The sequence below is a fragment of the Mytilus galloprovincialis genome, chromosome 7, assembly GCF_965363235.1.
Source record: "Mytilus galloprovincialis chromosome 7, xbMytGall1.hap1.1, whole genome shotgun sequence".
NCBI lineage: Eukaryota > Metazoa > Mollusca > Bivalvia > Mytilida > Mytilidae > Mytilus > Mytilus galloprovincialis.
In genome coordinates, this window is record NC_134844.1 from 5,709,097 (window position 1) to 5,724,306 (window position 15,210).

Genomic DNA, 15,210 nt, shown 5'->3' on the forward strand with positions numbered 1-15,210 from the left:
AAAACTCTAACAAACATAACATCATTCATAACTCCATATCATACAATTAAATGTCACCTCTGAATAGATGTCAAATAAAAGAAAAATCCTATATCATGAATCTTTCTAATTAGGTCCATCCATCATAACAGTACGTAAACTGGAACAACTTCATATGTTATCTTTTTCTCATTTCACAATCAAATTGCATAATATCAGCACTATAATCCCTCGAGGATAATTGATAAATGAACAAAAAGTGTCATTTTCATGAAATTATCTGTCATATGGCCAAAGTTAAGTACATAAAGGGTAATTAATCATGCAGAACAGAACTAATTTGCAATATGTTACTTCTAATCATACCAAATATCAGTCAACCATAGATAAACCTTAAATAATATGATTTGTTACAACAAATGATTATAAACCAATATATATACATGTATATATGTCAAACCAATAAAGATCTGCATAAAAAATATCTATTACACAAGGTACTGAAAACCTCCTGTTCTATTTATAGAAAGAACAGCTATGTTAGTCAGATGGTAGAAAGAACAGCTATGTTAGTCAGATGGTAGAAAGAACAGCTATGTTAGTCAGATGGTAGAAAGAACAGCTATGTTAGTCAGATGGTAGAAAGAACAGCTATGTTAGTCAGATGGTAGAAAGAACAGCTATTTTAGTCAGATGGTAGACTCACTTGGATACAAATAAACTTATGAACATTAAGGATGATTGTAGCTTAGTTTGGGGTATACCTAAGAACCAGAATACCGTACTAACTCCCAAACCAGTGAAATTTGCACATTTTGTGTGACCAGGTTACAATGATCAAAATTAATAAGCCAAAGAAAATCAAAGTAATGACAAAACACAATGTTACTACACAGACAACAGAAGATAAAAGCAAAATAAATCCTTCCAAAATTAGGGTTATTATTAAAAATGGACACTGGAATGTGTATGTTATTCTGTGTATGACACTGAGAGGTGAAGGGGATTATACATAATGAGCAAAGACAGGTACATTATTCTCAATGTATATATGTTAATCTGTGTATGACACTAAGAGGTGAAGACTATGGGATTATACATAATGTATATGTTATTCTGTGTATGACACTAAGAGGTGAAGACTTTAATTCAGTCCAATCTACCAAGATTAGGTAAGAACATAAAGGTACTAATCTGTGTCCACACTCTCATCCAGCATAGGAATCTTTGGAATGTATATGTCATTCTGTGTATGACACTGAGAGGTGAAGACTTTGATTTAGTCCACTCTACAAAGATTAGGTAAGAACATAAAGGTACTAATCTGTGTCCACATTCTCATCTAGCATAGGAATGAGGCTTGTTTAGGGGGAGTATCAATATCCCATATCCCATTAAGTTTTTATCCCAATATCCTGTATCCCTATAATGTTTACCCCTAATATCCCAATAAATATTTTTCACAAATATCCCATATCCCTAAAACTATTTTGAAATATCCCAAAAAATCATTATAAATTCATTCCCAATCCCATTTTTTTCCTCATCATCACAATGTCAACAATTTTGACTGGGAAAACAAACTGTGTTAAAGGAAATTTACAGTGCAACTAACAAAACCTTTAAATAGACTTATTAAAAGGGGATATAGTTACGATACTGTTGTCAGGTCATTAAAGATTGCATATTTTGGCTTTAACATTGATTCACTGATAGGGTCTTTGCATCGGAACTAAACATATTTATTTCTAAAAAAACAGTTGTTGGCATGACACGGGTTATGTTCTTCTCGTATATTTTATGATAGTATGATACTAAACCCCTAACGGGAGGGATTGTACCTGATATTCATATGATGAAGACATAATCTTTCAATCAGTTTAATTGAGGTCTGGAGCTGGCATGTCAGTTAACTGCTAGTAGTCTGTTGTTATTTATGTATTATTGTCATTTTATTTATTTTCTTTTGTTACATCTTTTGACATCAGACTCGGACTTCTCTTGAACTGAATTTTAATGTGCGTATTGTTATTCTTTTACTTTTCTACATTGGCTAGAGGTATAGGGGGAGGGTTGAGATCTCATAAACATGTTTAACCCCGCCGCAATTTTGCGCCTGTCCCAAGTCAGGAGCCTCTGGCCTTTGTTAGTCTTGTATGATTTTAATTTTTAGTTTCTTGTGTATAATTCGGAGTTTAGTATGACGTCCATTATCACTGTACTATTATGCATATTTTAGGGGCCAGCTGAAGGACACCTACGGGTGCGGGAATTCTCGCTACATTGAAGACCCATTGGTTGCCTTCGGCTGTTGTTTGCTCTATGGTCGGGTGGTTGTCGCTTTGACATATTCACCATTTCCTTTCTCAATTTTATACTTCCAGTGTTAAATAAGAATATATGTGTCCAAAAGATGAAGTGTTCCATCTCAGAGCCTTGTACATAACAATTTCTTTTTCTGTGATCTTCAACGATAAATTAAGTGTAAGGGGTCTAATTTCAGACTTTTTTTAATAGTTCAAACCGTGATGAATATGACTGTAAAATTTCATTTTGATAGCATTCTTCTTTCATTGATAAGAAACTTCATCCTACACGTTAACCTATGTTGAAAAGAACAGAAGGACTCAACCCTGTCTCTTGTCCGAGATTGCTCTGACATCCAACGGCTGTTTTGCCAGACAAACTGAGACTGTGGGACGTCAGAGCACGTCCATATCAAAAAGTGGATATTTAGCATGCAAGTTCAATAACTCAAAATTTAACACAAGAAAGATTTCTGCTAATGTACCTACATTACACTTAACTGTTGCAATATTTTTACAGCAGGCAAAATTTGCACAGCCCTTGTTTTGCAAAGAAATAACACAACATTTGACTCTGTGATGTTGAACTTTATGAATTACATAGATCCCAATATTTTTGTTACTTTCTTTTAATTTCCTTCCTCACAACACCAGTAATAGAAAGAAAATATATTAATTTACATTGATTATTTAGTAATTATTCGTTTATATTAACATGGTTTATACGGCGAAATATCTACTTTTTGATATGGGACGTGCTCTGACGTTCCTCGGCCCCAGCATGTCTGGCAAAACAGCCGTTGCACATCAGAGCAATCTGTGAAACGTGGAGACCTCTGAAGATCCTCGCCACGTAAAAAATAAGAGGTAAAACACTAGAAAATATCCTGTAATCATATAAGTCAGTATAAGGCATCAAAACAAATAAAATCATTGACAACAATAAGGCTTAGCTCATCAGATGGATACATCTAACGAAAATCTATGATTATTTCAAGAAAATTATCAATGCATATGAGCATATAATATAAAAAAAGATGTGGTATGATTGCCAATGAGACAACTCTTCACAATAGACCATGTGACACAGAAATTAACAACTATAGGTCACCGTACTGCTTTCAACAATGAACAAAGCTCATACCGCATAGTTAGCTATAAAAGGTCCTGAAATGACAAATGTAGAACAATTCAAACGAGAAAACTAACGGCCTAATTTATGTATAAAAAATGAACAAAAAACAAATATGTAACACAGCAACAAACGACAACCACTGAATTAAAGACTCCTGACTTTGGACAGGCACATACATACAGAATGTGGCGAGGTTAAACATGTTAGCGGGATCTCAACCCTCCCCTTAACCTGGGACATGGTGTAACAGTACAACATAAGAACGAACTATACAAATCAGTTGAAAAAGACTTAACTCATCAGATGGATACAAATAGAAATACATCTAACAAAAACAGAGAGTGGACGTGACCGAGTACTTGTACATCCCATCAACAAAAAGACACTAAGTACAGATATGAGAGTACTCGCAGTTACTGACAGCTATAGTTCAAAGCCAATTACAACTAATAAAAAGTAATGCATCTGAGACTAAATTATCAATCATTACACATCCAGCATCCAATGGCACGGTAAACAACATCTCCGTAAAAATGAGGATGTGCTATCCCATTTGAAATAAGTTTTCTACAGGTAAAACCAAAGTGCTTCAAAACCAAATCTAGAATTTAGTAAAGATTTTAAGTGATTTGTGGTAACGAAATCCCTGACTTAATAATTTACCAGTAATACATAGATTTCGTTCATTAAAATCCAAAACGTTACAACAGACACGGGCATAGCGGAGGTGTTGTTATATACAAATACCGTAAGATAGTGCTTAAGGCACACCACCATCCAAAAAAGGAAAATTAACAATAAGGAACGAAGTATGGAAAGCAAAACAAATACTTTTAAAATTATCAGTACATATGAGCATATAAATATCGAAAATAGATCAATACTTTTCGCTTGAGTTTGGATGACTTTTAAATAAAACGACCATAAACTCCATTAAAATCAACAAAGCACTAAAATGACCTTTTATATTAAACTTTTTTGGGCAATTTTATCAAGTGAGATGTAAATATTTCTGTATTTAACTTTTAATTCCACTTATTTTTTTTTTTCATGTTAAAAATTCAATATCCTTATAAATGCATCAATATCCCATATCCCATTTACTTTTAGGACAAATATCCCATATCCCTAAAATTAAAATGGCAAATATCCCGTATCCCAATATACCCTATACAAGCCTCAGGAATCTTTGGAATGTATGTTATTCTGTGTATGACACTGAGAGGTGAAGACTATAAATTAGTCCACTCTACAAAGATTAGGTAAGAACATAAAGGTACTAATCTGTGTCCACACTCTCCTGTAGCATAGGAATCTTTGGAAGGTTATCTGTGTGTATGACACTGAGAGGTGAAGACTTTGGGATTATACATAAAGACATGTACATGACAGAAAGACAGAGATCAACAGGTGCAATATAGAAGAACATGTACAGAGTTTACACAGTAGATCAACTAGTGCACATAAAAACATGTCACATATGCAGTCATCTAAAAAAGTAGCAAATGGTAGACTTATTGCCATGTTATGGATTGATTAATTGATTGGTATTTAATGCCACTTTCAGCACTATTGTACTGGTTTGTAGTGGTCAGTATTTAATGCTGGAGGAAACCAGCGTGCACTGAAAGAACCACCAACCTTTGGTAGGAAAATTGACAATCCTAGTCAATTAAGAATGGGGTCAAGGTCATCTGTCAGCCTCAGTGTTGACAGGCTAGTGATTAGTTAAGTATGGCTAACAAGTCTACTCAGGCAGATTAGAGGCATAACTGTTATATTACCCATTAATCCTGTTACTCAAATGGTAAGGAGTATACTCTCTGTATTTCTTTTAGTGGAATAAAATGTACAATTGACATCAAGCAATAAAATTTTGTCAAACATGCTAGGGGCAGTCTTCAACCTTCATTTGTTGTTTGTTGAGGTCTAACATTCACTTGTGATTTAGAACAACAATAAAAGAGCTGTTACTTAGCTTTTTACCTAACTGTGTGTGTAGGCATTTTATGTCATAATCCTTTCTTTTCTATCTGGATTGGGTAAGCATAAAATAAAAGAAATTATGAAAAACAGGGAGACCATAATCAATATAAGGTACCAAAGATACAGGGACTTTTAAGCAAATAACAATCAATTAACGGTACAGAGCTTATTAACAACTGTTCTTTATCTTAATACATACTGAAATGACTTCAAATTCTGATGGACCTGTTCATTTAAAGTTTTTAAAAAAAAAAAATTAAAACTACAAATAGAATCCTATATTTAGTATGTTAATTCTAAATTCAATATTGAAAAACAATTTTCCTGAAGGGTTCAGTTTAATGTTTCTTTAATATCATCTTTATTAAAAGATTACTTCATTACCATAAAAGTGGTTTAAGGCTTCACATTTTTAAGCATGAATGAACGATTAAAATAGAGATATGTCTGGCCTTTGTAACTTAATCACAAACTATATTAGTTATATGTTACCAATAATGGACTCTAAATCTCACCAGGCTAGACAAAAAACTTCTAAATCTTGCCTGGCTAGACAAAACATCTAAATCTCGCCAGGCTAGAAAAAAATGACAGGAAATCCAGCTGTATCATTTGTCAACTACTGTTTTAGCATTTCTTTTACTGGTATTTGGATATCAGTTTTAGTGGTTTAAGGGAAATCTTATTTTAGTGTGTTTACTTTTATGGTTTTGCCTAATGCAAATTTCTGCATACAAGCGGCTGTGTAGAAATTTGTATTTCGATGGACATTAAAATTCATGAACCCTTTACCTTTCCCCCCGAAATTCACAAAAATTAGTATCATACACAAATATTAATAAATCCACTGTACAATCTACTGGAAAGGTAGCACAGTCAAACATCATAGTATTCTTAACTGACTTTTAAAGACTGTTTTGAGTTCTTCTCTTCTCAAAAACTTTTGTATGAATGCATGGAATGAACAATGTGGATTGTGGAGTATACATCTCCTTGTATGAATGCATGGAATGAACAATGTGGATTGTGGAGTATACATCTCCTTATGGTTGTCTTTATGGTTTGTTTTTGACATGTTGCAGTAAACAAGCTGATATTAGCTTTATATTATATCATCTTTATAATGTAAAATTTATTAACAAAATATATCACCTGAGTTAAAAAATACAATAAACTTGCTTAAAATCGGAACATACTGCATCAATCCAGTCATTTAATTTGATATTATCATGAATAAATTTACACAGAAGTTATGCTTCTCTGTCAAATTGCTTTATTTATATTAGTTTGTTTTTTTTTCTACATAAAATCTATGTTTTAGATAGAACAAGCTGACAATAATTCAATTAGGAGATTTAATACAATAACCTTGTATACTTATTAATGTAATAAAGATGAAATTTGAGGAGCTTATAAGACAACGTTATAAAATATTGACATTCTAATTAAATTTGTTGTCATATTATTATTCCATTTCCAGTTCATTAAAAGTCATATTCATTTTTTTAGCTATTAGATGTGTCTTATGTCTGTCATCTCTCACAGGCCCTGTGGTACTGTATAGTTATAGTACCATAGCTTAAAAGAACAAAACATTACCAGTTTTTATAGAAATTTTATTGCCTCATTTTTTTTCTAATTGCAATCTTATAATGGGCAATAAATTTACCTGCGATCAATGACACTGATACAAAGAGGATAGTTACAGAACTTTTATTACGTTTTAACAATAAATTGTGTAAGATGAAAAGAGTCTTACGTTCCTTCCATGTAAAACCACTATCACATTACAGGAACCCATAATCATTTAATGCTGAATTATACCACATAACTGCCAACACTGTAAACACCCATTACTATTTATCCACAAAAACCTATTTCCATCTTTAAACAAAGCCTGACATTAAACAGGTTGTCATGCCTATAAAACAGGAATTGATTTCCTGGGAGAGCAAGCCAAATGATAAGTTCTTCCTACTATTCCTGATAAACAAACGGGGAACATCTGAAATCGTATGATTATCATGCTTCTCTCATTTCTATGTTAACAGGGAACCAGGAAATAACAGTTAACATAAATCAGGAAACATCAATACATTTAGGGGATATTCCGGGATAACAACCTTTTTTCTAAATTGAGAAACATATGTGTGGACATATGGAAGAGCTCTCTAACTTAGAATAGAGAATGGTAACAGGCCATGTGTAAACAAGTTGCTTTCTTTAAAAAAAGAAAAGTAATACATGAACCTAAGACCGCTGACTGCCGGGTCACCAAAAGATTGTTGCTGAATTTGTGTTTGCTTTTGAATTGAAATAATTGACTGTGAATAAAAGAAGCCAGTTGAAAGTATATATTTACAGCTTCTATTTGAATAGTTATTTTAAAGCTCGACTATTTTATTTATTACTTGGGAATGTACATAATGTTTCCGATTATAACTCTTTGGCAAATCCTAATTTCTACTAACCGGATGATTTATGCACTCAGTTTGCTTTATAATCTAGAATTCTGGATGCATTTATTTTACCTATCATATCTTTATATTTTGTTCTCATGGTAGATGTTGTATGCGGTGAAACCTGTGGCATGCAATTGATTGGGACCTCTTATGAAGAGACTTATTTTGGTCTCATAAAACATCTCAAATTTTAAGAATTTCCCGATTTTACTAAATCAATTCAAACATTCTACAGGGAAACTTAGTTTTGCCGAAGAATTTCTTAATTCAGAATTTTATGAATACCTTTACACACTTTCGAAATAACCAATTTATATAAAAAGGTATGTAGACATAAAAAGATACCTGAATTAAAATGATGTTCGCCAGACACGAGTTAAAGTCTACAAGAAAAGCATCAGTGACGCTCGAATGAAAAGTTAAAAGGCTAAATACATGTACATTACAAAGTTAAGGAATCTATTCTTTGGGTAAACAATCCTTAGCTTTTCGAACAGGTCAAAGTTTATAATAGAACAGTGACTCAAAAAAGAAATAAAATAGAAACAACTCGAGGTCAGAATGCCGTTAGTAATGATGACCATGCTTGAAAGTCACATGTAAAGCTCTTTTTGCCTTGTCCTGTATTTAGATAACAAAAACGAACATAAGTTTTCAAGAGTGAATTTAATAGTATTGCATGCAAGTAGTATTTTAGCGCACAAAATAGTAAATAGAAAGCATCTCACTGATACTCAGGAAAATCTATTAGTTGAATTCGAATGTCAAACGGTCTACATTAAATGTTTTGACTCTGGACTCATTGACATTTTATCCAGAATGTTTGAGAACGCAAACCGATAGTGTGCTTTTGAAATGTGATCTATAATGTGAATGAATTAAGACATGTCGAATAGTTGGTCAACACAATGAATACAATTTTCAAAACCGTACCATAGTACAAGTATGTAGATGCTATAAGGTTAAACTATTAAAACAAACAAACAAAATTTGAATTGAAATTTCATAATAAACTAATGTTCCTGTTAGTATTTTTTTTCAAATCCTTTGAATATATATAATATCAATAAACACGAACGTCAAGTATTTACTGATAGACATTTTTATTTATCGAATGAATATATTTTCAAATTCAAACATTCCACTATGTGAATATATTACTATGTAAAATATAAGCAAAGGCTTCTAAACCCATACTAAAACAGTATAAAATAATCAACATTATATCAACATTATGGTCGTAATTACATTTTGTTGTGATAATTGTAAATTATTTTAACGGTTGATGTGAGCTGCAAGGATTTAAAATCATGCTTTATGAATTGAAAACACATAAGTATTTTTATTCACGACCGTTTAAAATTTGAATATTTAATAAATTTATCTTACTTTCTGTTTTTATGGATATTTATAGGTTTCATAACGAGTGAGGATTAGATATCGATTGATATCAACTCGAGTTATTTAATTTCAATAATAATAAACGAGCCTATGGCGAGTTTATTATTATTGAAATTAAATAACGAGAGTTGATATCAAGCGATATCTAATTCTCACAAGTTGTTAAACCTATTTCTCTTATGGCAAAAAGTTGTATGTGCGTGGCCTATTTGTTGCAATTGTGTTGCTACGGCCGTTTTTCTTTGCAACGCGTACTGATCTTTCTCTTATGGTTGGGGCCTGTTATCTAATTTGTAACAAGTGTATTGACACGTTTTTCTACAATAATTAACAAATAACTCACTTGTTGCGCCTTAAAATCTTCTTTTTATCAAATTTTATTACATTCTGAAGTGGCACAGAAGCAAGAAAACGCCCGGTGTTTATGTATGACACCGGAGGCATACCTATGATGTCACGTAGTGTAGGGACCGGAAAGAAGATAACATCTTTTCGTGGAATTTTCTTTAATGAAGATTTTACACTGAAATTGTGATTGAAATTTAATTATGAACTTGTTTTGCATTAGAATAGAGATAACTGTATTGTATTTGAAGCTTTGCGGACGTCCATCGGTAGTTTTACTGTCGCATACAGAGGGAAATTGAAATTGGAAGTTGTGCCAGTTATAATGCCCTTTGCTCCGTTACATAACCGTACACGGGTTCCTTTCTTTATTTCTTCTTCCATGATAAGATTTATATTAGAATATGCAGATGATAAAGCAGACGAAAATCGCGAAAACCGGAAGTAAACAATCAGTTGTCAAGAAAAAAAGTAGTCCCGGCATGACCTTTTCCAGTGAATAATGACCTGATCAACGGCCAATGAAAATATTGGAAATTTACGAGATAAGCCAATCAAATTAACGTAATTTTGATATCACTTTTTCATATCACACTCCGTACGGTGTGATACGAAAAATATCTATTCACGTGGGAGTTAGATAACAGGCCCCAACCATAAGAGAAATAATAATACCAAAAAAAAATTAATAATTACTCATGAAACCCAAATAACAACATGGTATGAAATAAATAACGTAAAAATATAAGGATTATTGTTTATACACATTTTTTTTGTATGATGTAAGAATTTATTAAGATTTAATTTTTATGTTTCCTGTACAAATGAATATTTAAAAATACCAAAGCAGAGTATCTTGTCATATAAAATGCTTATTTTTTAATTGCAACTCTGAAAACATTCTGATTTCAATCATTGTTAGTTTCTTCAGAAACATAAATACAGTATATATTTTATATATGTTTCTTTGATTCGGATTGAATAAAATAAATTTGATAAGAATATTATCTTTCTGTTTTCCGATCTAATATTAATATTTTAACCAGAATATTCTCTCTCTTAAGTCTATGATGAAATACACAGTATCCCTTGGTTCAATCTTCAAACATAATTAGTTTACATGTTATCGAGACAACAGACACTACCACGTTATAATTGACCTAGATACACACAGTGTACAGTGGTCCTTTTTTAAACATATAATTGCATCGTCAAGGGCCATCAAGGGACCACATCAAAGACTTGATAACGACCTGTTAAGACCTGTATAAATAACAGAAAACTTTCGAGACGTTCCGAGAAATTTATTCTGAATTCCGGCCGAGAGATATCGAGTGGCCCATAGACACATCCAAAACTCTCCAATATATAAGCATGAACCCCTCAGGGGGTTCATGCAAAAAGAGAGCAAAAGACAGCCCAAGGCCACCATTGGTCTTCAAAGCAGTTAGGAAATCTCACACAGGAGGCAGGTACCAGCAGGCCCCTAAATAATAAAGTGTACTAATTTGGCAAGTGGACACCAATCTTAACTCAGAAAATACAAATGAACCTAAATTTCAAAAACATACACGACAAACAAAGCTAAAGATTCCAGTGACCTGAGACAGGCACAAATGGTTTTTAAATGAAGACAATTATATTAGAAGAAAAATAAGGTGTAGGAAGTAAACAGAGAAAGATGAGGGCTCAATTATTTCTTATGTAAGTGTTCATGCACTGATAAACTGTACTTATCATCTAATCATCTGATCACATTACAATGTGTACAGGCTGGTAATCACATCAACAGATCAAAGCCAGAATAAACAAACATTAACATAAACAAATGATAAAAGCTGCTAATAAAAATGAAGTTTTTGTTTCTGTTTACATCAAACAAAATCCATGTGAAAAACTTTAACATGTATGTCTAACAAAGTGGTGAGCAAATATATACATGTGAAAATTAAGATTATATGTAATAGATATACTCATGAGGCCATTACACTGATAGAATTTATCTTATTTTCACCATGATATAATCATATTATTGTAAATGCATAATGGTACCTTACAATAATTTATTGAGGAAAAAAGGGGGGGTCTTTCAAAATCTTGCTTTCTTTCATAGGGAAACACATGATAAATGCAGCAGGATATCCAATTATATTTGATGACATTATGGTGTCAGTATTAATTATACTAGTTCAGTTTGTGGCTTACATAAAAGATTTGATATATCAGGAAGCTATTAGACATTACTATTGATTGAGTCTGACACACTTTTGTGATATCACCATGTCACATCTTAATTGACATTACAAAATCATCAAATTACCAACAGGGTTATTGTAACACTAACAGCATCCAGCCAAGAAAATCAGTAAAAATTACTATTTTATGATGACAAATTCTATGGCTTTGTCAGCATCAAGTACTCTAACAATGAAGAAATTATCAAACTCAGTGCTTTTACTATGAGTAATAAGAGTAAGAAAAGATCCAGGGTATAAGTCAAGAGAGGGCAACCTTAATGACACAAAAACACAAATGTTAACTGTCTTCAACACTTAGACAGGTGTATATAAAATATATGAAGCATTCAATCACCCTACATTTGGAAAATTGTTGATAAAATTAAACATTAACTATCTGTAAATATTTTGTCAACAATTGAAATCTTACTCCTTAATGATGTACACAAAACAATTAGTCTTGTATTATTTTAATTTTAGTTTCTTGTGTACAATTTGTAAATTAGTATGCGTTCATTATCACTGAACTAGTATATATATTTGTTTAGGGGCCAGCTGAAGGACACCTCCGGGTGCAGGAATTTCTCGCTACATTGGAGACCTGTTCGTGACCTTCTGCTGTTGTTTTTTCTATGGTCGGGTTGTTGTCTCTTTGACTCATTCCCCTTTTCCATTCTCAATTTTATAGAAAAATTATGAGTTTTATACATTTCAACATCATGCTGGTAACTCATGGTCACCATAACCTAAATATGCCAAGTTGTGCTATACATTGTACTTCCATATACAGTGTAACTTGTCTAATCTAAAACACTTGGGGGACCAGAAAAATATGTCGGATTAAGCAGCCAGTGTGTTGGAAAACTCAAGTTTTTTTGCAAAAATAGGCTATATTGGAACCATGAAAATGTGTAGGTTAAAGCAGGATGTTGGAATACTCAGATGTTTGATTAGGCAAGTTACACTGTACAGTTTTAATGGCAAAATATATAAATACAAGACTGCACACGCTGAAATGTCTCGCCTTCTATACTAATCATTGATATTATGTTGATAGTCCTAAGTATAAAGCTTTATTACAACTGTCTCATAAACTTAACATTAACCAAGATAACTAAACAAAGACCAATGAACCATGAAAATGAGGTCAAGGTCAGATGAACCATGCCAGGCAGACATGTACAGCTAACAATGCTTATATACAACATATATAGTTGACCTATTACTTATAGTTTAAGAAAAATAGACCAAAACACAAAAACTTAACACTGTGCAATGAACCGTGAAAATGAGGTCAGGGTCAAAAGAAACCTGCGCTACTGACATAAAGATCATAAAATATTTCCATACACTAAATAAAGTTGACCTATGGCATATAGTATTAGATAAAAAGACCAAAACTCAAAAACTTAACTTTGACCACTGAACATGAAAATGAGGTCAAGGTCACATGACATCTGCCCGCTAGACATGTACACCTTACAATCATTCCATACAACAAATACAGTAGACCTATTGCATATAGTATGAAAAAAACAGACCAAAACACAAAAATTTAACTATAACCACTGAACCATGAAAATGAGGTCAAGGTCACATGACATCTGCCCGCTAGACATGTACACCTTACAATCATTCCATACAACAAATATAGTAGACAATATTGCATATAGTATGAAAAAAACAGACCAAAACACAAAAATTTAACTATAACCACTGAACCATGAAAATGAGGTCAAGGTCAGATGACACCTGCCAGTTGGACATGTACACCTTACAGTCCTTCCATACACCGAATATACTAGCCCTATTGCTTATAGTATCTGAGATATGGACTTGACCACCAAAACTTAACCTTGTTCACTGATCCATGAAATGAGGTCGAGGTCAAGTGAAAACTGTCTGACAGACATGAGGACCTTGCAAGGTACGCACATATCAAATATAGTTATCCTATTACTTATAATAAGAGAGAATTCAACATTACAAAAAATTTGAACTTTTTTTTCAAGTGGTCACTGAACCATGAAAATGAGGTCAAGGACATTGGACATGTGACTGACGGAAACTTCGTAACATGAGGCATCTATATACAAAGTATGAAGCATCCAGGTCTTCCACCTTCTAAAATATAAAGCTTTTAAGAAGTTAGCTAACACCGCCGCCGCCGCCGCCAGATCACTATCCCTATGTCAAGCTTTCTGCAACAAAAGTTGCAGGCTCGACAAAAACCTTCATGACTTTTACTCCTTTCCTATTCAAAGCAATCTATGGATCACTATCTATTCAGAATGGAGTTAATGGCTGTATTAAATCATCTATAGTATCATGATATATCATATGGATCCATTATAGAAAGATATAATCACCTATTTATAAATTTATTCATTAAGTAATATGCTACTTGTTTAATCCCAGTTCAACCATTTTCTTAATTGTTAATTCTATTCTGCATTCCATAGGGATAAAAACAATGTAACAGAATTTACATATTGTCAAAATCAATTTTAGCTATCATCAATACAGAGAGTGATTACACAATGCCATGTTAGTTGTGCGCTGAGTTGGCCTCCTCCCGTCTTACGAGGGTAATTACTGTCACAGAGACAGGGGATTAACTGCAATCAATTCTCCACAGTACTGACAGTACATGTATGCCAAGGATTTAATATCTTACCAAATCATTTTCACCATACGTTCAGAAACTACTGATTTTATCAATGGAATTGAAAATTGGTCATTTATCTAGTTCTTAGATTCAGGGTTAGTAATAACCACAAGTATCATAGAAGGATATTAATTAAAGATTAAAACATGCATTTACATGTATTACAACCGAATAAGTGTACAGTAGCATCGTTTAGATTTTATATTTCAAATTATTGGTGTGTTACTGTAGAAATTTATGCCTTCAGCTTCACTGTTGTGGATAAAACTCAACTGAAGACCAAATGACCGCATAAATCTAAGCGGACTCCTAAAATAATTGCACAGATTCCTAGCTGTCTTATTTAATTTACAAATTTCCAATGAATATTTAAAATATGAAGAAGTATTACTCTGGACAACCTCCAAATTTTCCTATGACAAGACTGTCATATAAATAAAGATAAAATTTGTTACCTTGATTGATTAATTATTGGCATTTAACACCACTTTCAACACTCTAGGTATAATAATAACCATGATGACAGCCATGTTTTATTAGCAGAGGAATGGTCAATAGCAACAATGACTTTGTCAATCAAGATCAAGAGTCAAATGGACCTATCCACAAGGGGGCTTTGAACTTAAGTCCTCAGTGATGGTAAGGGTATTGATAACTGTAGATGACTATTTGGACCATACAGGTCATGTGG

At 32.7% G+C, this 15,210-nt stretch overlaps 1 protein-coding gene across 2 annotated transcripts in view; it reads right to left on the bottom strand.

Annotated features, from left to right (window-relative positions):
• Window positions 1-15,210, bottom strand: part of LOC143082182 (inactive phospholipase C-like protein 2) — a 69,753-nt gene that overhangs the window by 54,333 nt on the left and 210 nt on the right. The gene's annotated exons all lie outside the window — the stretch shown is intronic.